Source organism: Xyrauchen texanus, chromosome 31 (assembly GCF_025860055.1).
Source record: "Xyrauchen texanus isolate HMW12.3.18 chromosome 31, RBS_HiC_50CHRs, whole genome shotgun sequence".
NCBI lineage: Eukaryota > Metazoa > Chordata > Actinopteri > Cypriniformes > Catostomidae > Xyrauchen > Xyrauchen texanus.
The window spans coordinates 8593864-8608487 of NC_068306.1; the positions used below are offsets into that span (position 1 = coordinate 8593864).

Genomic DNA, 14624 nt, shown 5'->3' on the forward strand with positions numbered 1-14624 from the left:
AGGTCACTCGGCAGGCGATGGCCACTCTCGTGGTTCAGGAACATCATCTGTGGCTGAAAATGGTTGAGATGCGCAAAGTGGAAAAATCACGCTTCCTTGACGCACCTGTCTCCCAGTTCGGCCTTTTCGGCGACACCGTCGAGGACTTCAGCCAGCAGTTCTCAGCAGTGAAAAAGCAGACGGAGGCCATATCTCACATCATGCCCCGTCGCACCTTCAGCACAGGCCGTGCCCCATCTGCCCGCCGAGGGCGTCCTCCTGAGGCACCTAAGAAACGTACAGCTCAGAGATGCAAAGGCTCTCAAGAGAGAACCCTAGTCTCGCTTCTTCGACACAACCTCTCGTTCACTCCATCAGGGAATGGAGGTTACATCCGTAACCTAGACGTTCTTCTATCTATTTTGGCTGACTGGCTCTGTGGGGACCATGCCATCCTTTGCAGGGCTCCATGTTCTTATATTCTATTCTAGTCTGTTCTTATATTCTATGGGAGTCTAAAATATATATTTCCTATTGACACTAAACTGAAAATATAAATAATCATCTTAAGACAAATGTTATTGTGAAGTATCTTATGTGCATCTTAAGACTTTTGCACAGTACTGTATGTCACTAAATAATTATAAACTAAATAAAGCCAGATAAATACCAACATTTTACATAAGTTAGTCTTTCCATTGGAAGCAGATGCTGATTCATTTTTCTCCATTTGCATGTCATTTTTTTAGAGTGACAGCCAAGCATGTGTTTATTTGTGTAAAGATAAACTATGTGGTTATGCTTTTGACTTTTCATAAATTACATCAACTCCATCAATACATCGATACAGTCAGGCTGATGCCATCATTTGCAGGTGCAATGTTCAGAGTGTAGATGTCTGAAATGAGAGCTGTTTATCATTGACTGGGAAAACTGATAATTACTTAAAGGTAAAGGTTTTCTTGTATGATTTGCTTTGTTGACTTTACTTACAAATGACACCCTGTTTTTGTCTAAAATATGAGCCCAGACCTACACTGTATGTATTGTCTAAAATGGTTTTGGGTTATAATTACATGAAAACGTGTTTTCTGATTTATGGTATAATTTTACACATATAGGTATTCTACATATATTAAGCCCTGCGACAGGCCTATCAGCTCCAAAGATAATTTTTTTCCATTTCATTTTAAAATGTAATATGCGACATGCAACACATAGAAATAAATGTTTATATATTTTTTGCAAATTAAAAAATTACACTATGTGCGTTTATGTGCGTTTAGCAGTGTTTTGATGTAAGGGTGTTTTTATTTTCATTAAATGCAATATTTTATTCAGTTGTAATCGTATCGTACTATTTTTTTATTTCTTATAAGGGATCCATGAGGGGTTATCTATTCATGTATTTATAAATGTTTTTGATGAGTCAATACTTAAATCAATGTAATCAATATGTCATCAAAGACCATGGCTACTTTGATGAATCTAAAATACAAGATAAGGATTTCATGATTAACATTCTAAAATGTGGAAAATTAAAATTATAAAGAATGATTAGGTGTGTCCAATCGTTTGACTGGCAGTGTATATAAATGTGGTCTTGTCTTATAATTTGACTATTGAGTTGAACTTAAATTCTAATTCTAATTAGCAGCTGTACATCATCGCACCATTAGCTGGGTAATTCCTAGCCAATCACATGTAAGCCGTTTCTTTATAAGTCTGCTCACAATCTATCACATTGCTGTTTCAGTGTGCTTACACAGCAACCTCCACCACCCCACCACCACCAGTTGAGGTAGGCTTCTCACCCCTGCTTCCTATCTCCGGCAGGATAAAACGGTTCCGAGTACAACTTCTTCGGACCTACGCCAAAGACAGACATTACTTTTCTGTTTTATATTCATCAAATAAATGTCATCTTAAATTTCACTCAAGTCTCCCTGATAGAATTATTATTATTTGTAATTTTTTTGTGGGGTAGGCAGGTAAAGAGAGATAGAGAGAGAGAGAGAGAGAGAGAGAGAGAGAGAGAGAGAGAGAGAGAGAGAGAGAGAGAGAGAGTTTAGTTTTGAAAATGATTAATTCTTCCGAAGAACTTTCTGTCATGTCAAAGACATATTCTCTGAGCAACATCACAACAAATGACTCTGCATTACCTGATGATTTTAACACTGCTGGATGGTTTATCAGTATCCTTCTTGCATTTCCAACAAACTCTTATGTGATTTGGCTTATTGTCACAGGAAGAGGAAATGGACTGGCATCAGAGTTCTTCAGCCTCAACCTGTCCATCTGTGAACTCATGCTCTGTCTGCAGTCTTTTGTGTCTCTCCTTAGTGGCACTTTTCCAAGTCTCTGGTGGATTGCAGGATTTCTATCAGGACTTCCCATGACTGGTCGTCCTCTGTTTCAGTGTCTGATCTGCTTGGAGTGTTTTCTAGCCGTGGTTTATCCCATCATATTTCTGAAGTTGAAACCTCTCAGATACAAAGTATACTGTTCAACTGTTGCCTGGATAATAAATCTTATGTCCTGTGCTTTTGCCGGCTTAAGTTTAAGTTCATCTCAGATATATATTTACACATGTGTTTCCCTGTGTGTGGCTCTGTTTTTTCTTTCTGTTAAATTGTACTGCTGTTTGGCTGTTCTCAGAGCTCTGAAACAGTCAGGACCAGGAGAGAGAGGGAGAGAGAGAGAGGAGAAAACCCACATGAAGAGAAGAGCGTTTAAAATCATTGTAATGATAATAATGTCCATGGTACTTGTATATGCTGTGTATTTGTTGGCAGCAATCATCTATGTTGTGATACATCAGTTTATTTCAGGGCTTTGGACGGCTGGTCATGTGTGTTTTGTTGTGGGTGGATTAATTCAGCCGTTCCTCTATCTCCAGAGGATTGGAAAACTACCTTTTTGTAAACCTCCATTGTCCTGATAACATTTTGGCTCTCATTTACTATTTTCACATATTTATCTATTTAAAAGAGAGTGTCCTGTCTCAACAATTGCATAATAGGAGAAATATGCTCACACTGTTAAAAAACACTTTACAAGATTTGACAGTACTTTCTTACAATAAAATACTGCTTTCAGATTTTTACTGTAAAATCAATGTAGGCTATGCCATTTTCTGTTATAACACAACACATTTATGTAAAAAAGAAATGACAATGTCGCAATGCATTGTGGGATAGTTGAATTTCGTTTGAAGTCATCATTATGGTGTTTAGTGTTCCCTTTGAACAGGAGCTTTGACTTATTAAAAATTAATACATTTTCACCTAGCTGGTGCAATTGTGTCTTAAGAACATTATTTGCACTGTGCTGCAAGGAGAAAGTTGGTTAATATAGAATATTGTGCATTTCTAAGAAAATAAAAAATGCTGTTGTGAAACAGTGAGGTAACGGTTCTTGCAATGTCTTGTTGTGATATAATTGATCTGTTATTGCACAAATCAGATATGCATGAATATCAACACTCAGCATACAAAAGAAAAAAATGGTGACAATTAAGAAAAACTGCATGTTAACAAATATACATTTGATCATTTTGATTGTACAATACAACACAGCTACATTACAGTCATTCCTGGACCTGTTCAGATTATACAGTATATAGCTGCCTTTTAATTGTAATAAATTGAAGAAATGCTACTGTAAAATATACTGTGAGAGTCATGAAACTAGTAGCAGGTATTTACTGTAAACTCACAAATGTTTTACAGTGCACATCTTGAATTGCTTGGTTTGCTTGTTATGTAAACTAAATATAAGAAACACCATTTAAACACCATTAAATATAAGAAATACATTATTTTTAATTTGTATTTTTTTCCTCTCATCTTATGTATAAATCATGAATCTCTTTTTTTTTTTTTTGGTTTTGCGTACTTATTAAAACAATAAATCTGTATACAAGCAATGTAAAATAAAATATAAAACATGTAAAAGCTTCATAATCAATAATAATGTTACCTTTTTAACTGAATAAAAGGAGAAATGTCAACTGTTGAAATGAGTGATGAGTCCGTTCTTTGAATCCAGTCGAATGTATTTATTACAGAAAGCTTTCCGAGTATAATGAACTTATGCAACTACATGCAACAAACTATATTATCAACCTGGCGGGGGAGGATGTGCACGCTGGACAGCAGAACTAATGCGCAAGCGCACTTCGTCCAGTACAGTGTCTTGTAGTGTCCATACAATTAGCAAACATTATCATTCACCAGAATGATCTACATCAACAAAGAATACAACATCAACCATGTACTGTAAAACAAAAATATAACTTTGATCATGTGTCTGAAAATGTGTTTTCAGACACAGCAAACCACATCCAGTAAATGTTTGACATTAACATGCATCCAAGCTACTGATACACAATAATTCAGAAATTTAGACTCCCTCAAGTTGTCTGATGGTAAAAGATTTACTTGTAAGACAACATTATATCTAATGCTTTAATCAATAATTCTGTAAGTCATTAACAAACATTATATAATGCTTAACGGATCAGGAATTCATTTACATACAAATGTGGAAATATGAACATTTATTAATCAAAATTGTATTTCTATGTGACTATGCGTCAACTATCATCTGTTAAGTAAGATGTAAATTTACACAATGTGCTGTGTTTACATTTAAGGCATTAAACAGACAATCTTATCCAAAGGCACTTTGAAGCACTCCCAAAAGTGCTTTACATTATCCATGTGAGAATATGTATATGATCAATTTAAATAAACAACACTACTTTCTTTCTCCACCGTTTTATGTGTATGTGACATTATATAAATGTTTTATACAGGTCTGTTATTACACACATCATCTGACTCTTTGAGCGGCCTGTTCTGTGATCAATAATATTTGCATATACAGTTGTTAAAATTGACATAATATATATATATATATATATCCAGCATTGTAGATTCTGGAGTTAGAACAGCACCGTTTACCTTACAAGACTGAATTTTACACTGAGGTATTGGGAAGATTTGACAATAAATATTCAGGTAACCGTTTTTTTTTCTATTTACAAAATTATAATCAAGGTTTAAAATAATTAAAAACTGATTGTACAACCAAAACTGTAGGATTATTATCTGGTAGAGCTGCGTGCCCACACTATTTAACCAATTCATTCCCATGACTATTCCAAGAGTTCACAGTGTATCTGATTACAAAGTAATTAGTTCATATAATATAATTACTTTTTTGTTTAAAAGAGTAGAATAACATAAAACATTTATATGAAAAGTGTTTTAGAAAGTAACTTAAAATAAAGTCATTAGTTCTTTTGTAATAGATTACCTTTTTTTAGTTACTCAACCAAGACTGGTCTTTCAGTGATTACAGGAAAATACATTTTTGTGCCATTATTAGATAATATGGGAATCATATTCTATTTTGCATTTAATGCATTCTAATTAATGGATCATTAAGATTCACAATGCTATCACACTTGGTTAAAAAAGAGCACCTTGTCATGTCTCTGAAGGGATTTCAGATGTTTATATTAAGGTTTGATCAACTGTGTTGTATTTGACCAAATATTGTGTCATAGTTATATTTTGACTTTTTTGTTTTTGTTCAGGTGAAAGCAAAGACAGTTTCATGATGAACATCTCAAAGGAAACTGAAATACCTCTGACACATGAGGCATGTAACATGACTGAATATAAATTACCAACCTTTGCTGTTGCAGTACATATCTTCAATTTTCTGTTTGGTCTTCCGACACACTCCTATATTCTGTGGCTCATTGTCACAGGAGGAAAGGGGATTGCATCTGAATTCTTCACTCTAAACATCTCTATCTGTGAGATAATGTTCTCTCTGCGATCTCTGATAGCTGCAACTGGCAATGACTTTCCAAGACTCTGGCACATTGTGATGTTTTTATCTGGATTTGCCACCACTGGCCGTTTATTTCAGTGTCTGATCTGTGTTGAGCGTTACCTGGCAGTTGTCCATCCTGTAACCTTTCTGAAGTTCAAGCCTTTGAGATACAGAGTTGCATGTTCCACTGTTGCCTGGATAGCGATACTAATCTCTTGTGTGTTTTGTTTGCAATTTGTAAACCACTGTTTGCCCCATCTCTATACATGCTTGTATGTGTCACAGTTCTTTCTCTTCCTCTCCATAAACCTGTTCTGCTGTTTGACTGTTCTCAGAGCTCTGAAGCAGTCAGGACCTGGAGAGAGAGGGAGAGAGAGAGAGGAGAAAAACCACATGAAGAGAAGAGCGTTTTATCTCATTCTAATCAATGCTGTGTCATTATTAATTACTTATATTCCAAGTTTAATTATATCATTGCAATATATTCTGTCGTTACAAACTGACCCAGTGCTGGATTCAGTGAATCTCACTTGTTTTGTGCTGACTGGGTTTGTACAACCTCTTCTCTATATCCACAGGTTTGGAGAACTGCCATTCTGTTTGTCTCCCTAGTTACTAATTTAATTTGTAACTTATTTACAGATAGAAATGTATGTGTAGCAGTCTGAGTGTAGCAGTCTGAGTGTAGCAGCCTGAGTGTAGCAGTCTGAGTGTAGCAGTCTGAGTGTAGCAGTCTGAGTGTAGCAGTCTGAGTGTAACAGTCTGAGTGTAGCAGTCTGAGTGTAACAATCTGAGTGTAACAGTCTGAGTGTAGCAGTCTGAGTGTAGCAGTCTGAGTGTAGCAGTCTGAGTGTAAGTCTGAGTGTAACAGTCTGAGTGTAGCAGTCTGAGTGTAGCAGTCTGAGTGTAACAGTCTGAGTGTAGCAGTCTGAGTGTAGCAGTCTGAGTGTAACAGTCTGAGTGTAGCAGCCTGAGTGTAGCAGTCTGAGTGTAACAATCTGAGTGTAACAGTCTGAGTGTAGCAGCCTGAGTGTAGCAGTCTGAGTGTAGCAGTCTGAGTGTAACAGTCTGAGTGTAGCAGTCTGAGTGTAGCAGTCTGAGTGTAACAGTCTGAGTGTAGCAGTCTGAGTGTAGCAGTCTGAGTGTAACAATCTGAGTGTAACAGTCTGAGTGTAGCAGCCTGAGTGTAGCAGTCTGAGTGTAGCAGTCTGAGTGTAACAGTCTGAGTGTAGCAGTCTGAGTGTAACAGTCTGAGTGTAGCAGTCTGAGTGTAACAGTCTGAGCAGTGTACACTGTATATTGTGTATTATTAGGTGTATATTGTGTTGTGTAAACTGTTATGTGTAAATCAGATGTTTATTGTAATTGTCATACTGCTATGTTGCTTGGAACTGCACGCAATACTTTCACCCACTGTTGCACTTGTGGATATGTTTGAGTGGCAATAAAGGGATTTGATTTGATTTGAATGTATATTAAAGTGTCATGAAACCCACCTAGTTTAGCACCAGTTGTTAACACCTCAGACTTTAAAAAAGGGCCATGAAAGTGGTGTGAAAATGTGCAAAAAGGTGGGTGAGAAGGGAGGGAGGACGGGAGCGTTGTCAAGCCACAGGCGTAATTTTAAGTAAGGATGATATGAACAGTCCCTATCAACTTTCAGGAAATCGAAAATGTCCCGACCAACATTTGGGCAATTTCACTACACAGAAAATACTTCAACTTTATACTATGTTTTTATTTTCATTTTAGCAACTATTAAATGTCCTTTGTATAATTATTAATGTGTAAAATATTGCTCTACCTCTACTTGGCGCATAAACTGTGTTGTCACGTGGCATCTGTTACGTATCTCAGCGCTGTTTACGATGCACCAATCACGTTTGTAAGATTTTTTTTTTATTATTATTATTTTCTTGTGATTACACGGGCAGATTTCTATTAGTATATTAAATCCAGTCTTTGAAATGTGTAGCTTTAAACAAGCATACATTTTGTGTACAAAAATATTTACTGTAAAAAATGTTAAAATAAAATAAATAAAACGTCATGAGTCTTGCGTGCAGCCCAGTGGAGGATTTAGCTTTTTCGGCCGGTAAGCGTCCTCTTGAGGAAGACACCTTAAGGTGTGAACTATTGTGTCAGAGGTGCAGGATTTTAAGATGCTGGTTTTACTCCTAATAAATGTTATATTTTACACATGAAGAGAAGAGCATTGGGGTTAGAAAGTAATGTGTTGTCAAGTGAAATAAGGCATTTGTGATAAAGTAGGCTAAGGCTAAAGCCTGCTTTGTTCAGTGGTCTACGTTTTTAGGTAAATATTTAAGTACATATTCAAGCATTATGAGAAATGATTATGTGGAAGTGAGGTAAGTTGGAAAGCAGAAAGTGGGGTAAAATGTCAATGCTCCCGAATAATTTATGTTATTTTGCGCATGTAAATTGTTAATTTGATAATTTACCCTTTATTTAGATTTCCATTTGTTTTACAGTCACTGTCCAAAAAAAATTTATCTCCCTTGGACATAATTTCCTCGAGGTAAATCTTCTTGAAAAAGAAAAAAAAATATTTGGACACATTAATCTGAGGTTTATCGCATCTCATATGCACATAGGAGTTTTACTTACTCAAAAATGTTCTGAGGGCAGAAAGGGAAATGATTGGTATCACCGTGCAGCCCCTGGTGGTCAGTTTTTTATTATTATTTTTTTTAATTCTTTAAAAAAAGTCACATTTTTTACAGTGTGGGCCAGATAAATGGGACTTGTTATATGAGGTAATAATGCTATTTTGCCTATATTACCAGACTGATTGTCTGTCATTTTCTTAATACCAACATTTTGAATATTATCCTTGCTGTATGTCACTGCCAACTTTCACAACAAAACCCTTGGTTCAAGCACAACAACTCACTTTCACTTATGATAGAGATGGCTGAACATTAAAATGTGAGAGAAAATAAAAGAGTTTAGTGGCACTTTTCTGTAAATGAATTGATAGAACATTTTGCAAATCAAAAATGTACATTGTTCAAACGTTTAAGACTGAAGTGAAAGCAGGCATTGCCACCAAAACCAGGGTTGCTTAGAGACTTAATTTATATGAATTGATATGTATTCTTACGAGAAATGTTTCTGTTCTAGTGTAATAAAAACTGATATTTTATCACACTAAAATCATGTTAACATGTATAATGTTTATGTCATGTGGCTACACTTTTTAAACAGCTTGCATTTTAACGTTTATGGAATAAACCCATTCACTTCCATTGTACTGTAAGTGCCCAAATGTAACTGCAATTTATTTATTTTTAAATAAAAGAGAGACCAGTTAGAAACATTTTCAGTAATAATCAATATTATACCATAAATGTTGTCAGTTGAGCTTTCTTTCTTTATAATTTTTTCTCTTATTACTTAAATGCTTGAACTGTTTTGTAGACAGATACACACTATGCCCATATATGAACTTCTTTTTTATGTATTTTTTGAGGTGGACTGGGATGGTGGAGGAACCCTAAAACCCTGAAATGACTGAAAAATCAACTATTTACAGCTCAAATAATCCACAAGTTTTAACAGAAAAATGCTAAATGAAAATTAGACTTTGCTGGTCTTGCTGTATGATTCCCACTGTAGATTCAAAAGTACTGGATCATTAGAGTCATTTGTTCGGAAACCAGAGTACACTGGAAGTGCTGTGTGTTTCACATTGAAGATTCAGTAGAGGGCAGCATTGCAGTTGAATTGAACAGCAGAAAACACTGTCCGAGTATTTAGATGCAAGGTTCTGTTCACATTGGTAAAAACTGGGAACCATTAAAAGAAAAATATAAACACATGCTTCAAGCCAAACCTATCCATAGCACCTTATTGGCTCATTAATTTATATTGGGTATTGTGATTTCTTCCATTTTACAATCATGTGGCATGTCTCTTCTATTGTCTTTAGAATACAGGGTCCCTGGTTGGGAGGAGATTCATTGTTTTGGTTTCATTTGGTTTTCATTTGGGGTTGGGGGGGATTTCTCCTGAAGTCCACTATCATCTCCACTGTTTTGAGCGTGTTCAGCTCGAGGTTGTTGAGACAGCACCAGACAGCCGGCTGATCAACCTCCCATCTGTATGTAGACTCATCATTGTCGCAGATGAGGTTGATGACTGTGGTGTTGTATGCAAACTTCAGGAGCTTGACAGTGGGGTCATTTGCAGTGCTGTCATTCATGTACAGGGAGAAATGCAGTGGAGAGAGGACACATCCCTGAGGAGCACCAGTGCTAATAGTGACTATGTAATTGTAAGAGTTGTACGCTACAGGGCAGATGTAATGAGCTGATTAATGAATTATTACCTTTGGATTTCTTTATTCTGTTCAGTCCCAAAATGTTCTAGTGCAAATATTTCCTTATTTCTCTCATTTACAGATTCCAGTTTAATCTTTGGATTGCACACAGTGAAGAGATGAACATCTCCAGTGAGATCTCCTCTACTGTTGAATCAAATTCTTCCGATCACTCATTATTCAGTAGCTCCGCTGTTTATATCATCAGCTTTCTCTTGGGTCTGCCAACCAACTCCTATGTGATATGGCTTATTGTAACAGGAACAGGGAATGGACTTGCAGCAGAGTTCTTCAGTCTCAACTTCTCTATCTGCGAGATCCTAATATGTATCCAATATCTCTTGTTTATCCTTAAGTTTAAAATTCACATTATCAACATAGTTTGTTTTATTATTGATGGACTAGGCTCAACTGGTCGTCCTCTGTTTCAGTGTGTGATCTGTGTTGAGCGTTATCTGGCGGTGGTTTATCCTGTAACCTTTCTGAAGTTCAAACCCCTCAGATACAGAGTGATGTGTTGTGTTATTGTCTGGGTGGCAGGTTTCATCTTTGGTGGGGTCAGTGCAGTGCTTATTTATTTGTCCCTCTTTGAGTTGTATTTTAATCTCATGATTGCACAATTCTTCATCTACCTCGTCTTTCAGTTGTTCTGTTGTTCGGCTGTTCTCAGAGCTCTGAAGCAGTCAGGACCAGGAGAGAGAGGGAGAGAGAGAGGGGAGGAAAACCACATGAAAAGAAAAGCATTTTATCTCATTTTAATAAGCAATGTGGCCATGGTTATCTTATACACTCCGTATATTATTTTAAAGATTTCAACACAAAATACTGATACACTCTTGTGTATTATTGCTATTCTTTTTACTTCGGCTGGTTTGGTGCAGCCGCTTCTCTTTCTCTACCGGGTGGGGAAACTGTCCTTCATCAAATGTCAATGATTCTAATTTAATTAATACAGTCTCTATAATTCATCTTTTTGTATATAACCATAATTGTTTGTGCAAAATTAGTTTTTTTTTACGCAGGTACAGCTTTGTGCTAAGCAACCATTTGTTTTGCAGTGTTGCTCCTCATAAACTGTAGGCCTTTGCTATTTCAAAAAAGTAGCCACACAACAAGTTGAAAAGAAGAGTCGTTTGAAAAACATTTATTGTAACAAATTATTGTGACTGTCCTTGTATGTGCTTGTTACATCTTTTAGAACATTGGTTGGTTATATTGAAGTTATATTATTGGTTAGATTTAGGCGTAAGTTTAGGGTTTGGTTTTATAATATATAAAATGTAGTGTAACGTAAATACAATTATTGTGACTACATTTACCTGCCTGTTACATGCTTTATATTGCGGTTTTACATGGTTAGGTTTAGGGGTGTGGTTGAGTTACGGGATCTAAAATATCATTTTAGTAGGATAATAAAGCTAAACTCATATATTTAGAAGTATAATAAAACATATCGCAGTTAAATGTGCGATTAATTCCAAGATTGTCGAGCATATGAGGTGTAACAGAATATGATGCTGGAGAAAGTCTGCCTTTGTCATCAGACAATATGTTTCTAAATGTATTAAAGATCATGTAATTTATGTAACTATATAAATCAAAACAGGATTTTATTTGGCACAAAAACAATAATGATATCAATTGGGATTAAAGCATCAGACTTGAATGCAAATTTACACACCTAGAAAAATGTTAAAAAAAATCCTAATTTGTTTGACTGAATTGAAAACAGCAGTGATAAACGGCAGTATTTAACTTTCTTTTTTCTTCTTTTCTTTTTTGCAAAATTGCCTAAATGCCAGGAAAATCACATCTGTTGTTTAGTTTTGTCTATGTTTGAATTCTAATAGAGGAGTATCAATTTTTAAATACTTTGAATGAGTTAGTTTGTACTCAGGTGGTTATTGAAAGCAGGTGGTTATAATATTTTGGCACCCTGTCCTGTTGCTGTCATCTCATCTGTTACTAAATGACTCTGATTCAATCTGACAATCTCTATGATTAATGTACTTTTAGAATGGTATGACAACCCACAGATGAATATGAATATTAACAACTAATAACCAATGATAAATCAAATGCCTCTTAAAACAGTTTTAACACTTTTTTAAATGCACCATCAAATCGATTTACATATGAACTGCCCTTTACAGAAAATAAATAACAATAAATCGAACGCTTCTTAGGAAAATGCTATGGCAGTTATAAATGAACATATAAACACATTAACTGACGTGGGCCCACACAGACACACACACACACACACACACACACACACACACACACACACACACACACACACACACACACACACACACACACACACCCCTCGTTGCAGGCCTGTATCGTTGCTCGCGTGCGTTGTGGCCACAAAATAAAGAGATAATTGGCCGCTTCACTCCGAAGAGCCAAATAAACATTAAATGGGATACCTTCAATCCGTAGTAATGAGTCCTCCCGTGTTGAGATATATCCAGCTGCAGACCCGCAGCACCACCAGTTTCAGAAGCCCAGCGCCAGAACCTGAAGTGAGGGGCGGAGTTATTGACAATGAGACAAGCATGGCGGAGAGCATGGTGAGTTGTGTAACGTTGTCTAACGTTTTTGACATCATGTGGTGAAAAATTCAAGTTTTGCCGTTCAAGAGTTTAATAAACTTGCTTAATGGTTACTTGCATGATGTTCTGATTTTACATGCTGTGACAGTTTTTACAAGAAAGACCCAAATACTGTTGACTGTGTTTTTGCATGGATTCAGAGCTTCAAACTGTGTGCTGCACAATGTAACTTCATATTAACAAATTTGTTTTATTATTTTTGTATTTTTGTTGCAGTAAGATGACAGCCAAAATTGCACCTGGCACATGGGTGCTACTGAAAAACAAGGTTGGTTATAAAGAAGTCTGCTAAAGTTGGGAGTGCTGAAGTGTCAAACCCTTAATAAACTCATGCTTTTTTTTTTTTAGGATATCCCCAACAGATTGGTGGTGTAGACTGTGGAGTCTTCATGTGGATGGTGAGACATTGTTTTGATATAATTAAACCAATGATTGGTGTGGTGGTGTTTTTATTTTAATTTTTTAAGTTGTTAAATACGGAACAAGGAAGAATTTTTTTAATTTGACGTTTACAGAGATAATGTTCCTTAATTTTTGCTGTTTTCCAGTATGCTCTACATCTTGTCTTGGGAGCACCCTTTGATTTTACATCTGTAAGTAATTACCAGTTCAAGTAATTGACCTTTATGATGTTGTAGCAGTTGAAATATCAAGATTTCTCTATTTTTGTCTTCCAGTGCGACTTTCCAAACATACGGAGATGGTTGGCTCTTATTCTTCTGGAGAACTTTGGGGTTTTCTCTGAAAGGTAGATACTGGACATTTACTCCAGCCCACCGTTACATTTGCACCCTCTTCTGATCAATTTTAAATTAACCAAGATATATATATTCCAGTGCAGAAACCCTACAAGAGTCCCTTCCATGTGAAGAACAAGCTACGCTTAGCAGCAGTGAGGCGGTGTGTGTGTGTATATATATATATATGTATGTATATATAATCTCTTAACATATTATACATTTATATGTCACATTTATAAAGTCACATTTTCCTTTAATATTCTGTAATGAAGGAGCTCCCAATAATCCGGCACATGAAAGAAGCTGTGAAATGGCTCCATTCCAACAGCCATCTGCTCAGGGGTCCAGTGGAAGAGCCTCTTTTCATTCGAATGAACAGTCAGAAGCTTCCAGAGAGCCCTTTCTATTTTATTTTGTGTTCAGGGATGACATGGAGTTATTTTTACAAGAATGTAAGGACAAAATGGGCCTGAGAGTGAATTCCTCATTTGATACATTTTAAGTTTAATTTATACAGGATTGTCATGATAAAATGGGCCTAGGGGTGAATTGGTCATTTGTTGTATATATTTGTATTGTTTCTTTTAAAATGATGCTGAATTTTCTCTCTTTTTTAGTTTTTTGACATGTTTTATTTTACATAAAGAAAAATGCATGCTGCACATGTTCTTGTGAAATAAAGTATATTTTATATAAAATGCCCATAAGTTTCAAGCATTATTTTTCACCATCATGATCAGGAAGTAACTCTCATAATACAATGAAACGTCTAGGTTACGTATGTAACCTCCGTTCCCTGATGGAGGGAACGAGACGTTGTGTCAGAGAAGCGACACTAGGGGTCTCTCTTGAGCGCCAATATTCACCTCTGAACTATGAAAAAAGGCCAATGAGAGTTGGCAACCAGTATTTGCATGTCCCGCCCCCGGACATACGGGTATTTAAGCGGAGTTCATTCAGGATTTTTCTGAGGAGCCGGAAATGGTCCGGCCACAACAGTGGCTCGGCTCAGTGACGTGGCAGGGGAGACACAACGTCTCGTTCCCTCCATCAGGGAACGGAGGTTACATTCCCCTTCTGTTGCTCTCTCCACGT

General features: G+C 36.3%; 1 long non-coding RNA gene across 1 annotated transcript; it reads left to right on the forward strand.

The window, feature by feature from the left end:
* The first annotated feature begins 13349 nt into the window (after positions 1 to 13349).
* On the forward strand, positions 13350 to 14066 carry LOC127624856 (uncharacterized). The gene is made up of 3 exons (XR_007968228.1): positions 13350 to 13537; positions 13626 to 13689; positions 13802 to 14066. It is a non-coding gene; the product is annotated as an uncharacterized LOC127624856 (long non-coding RNA).
* Positions 14067 to 14624: the final 558 nt, after the last annotated feature.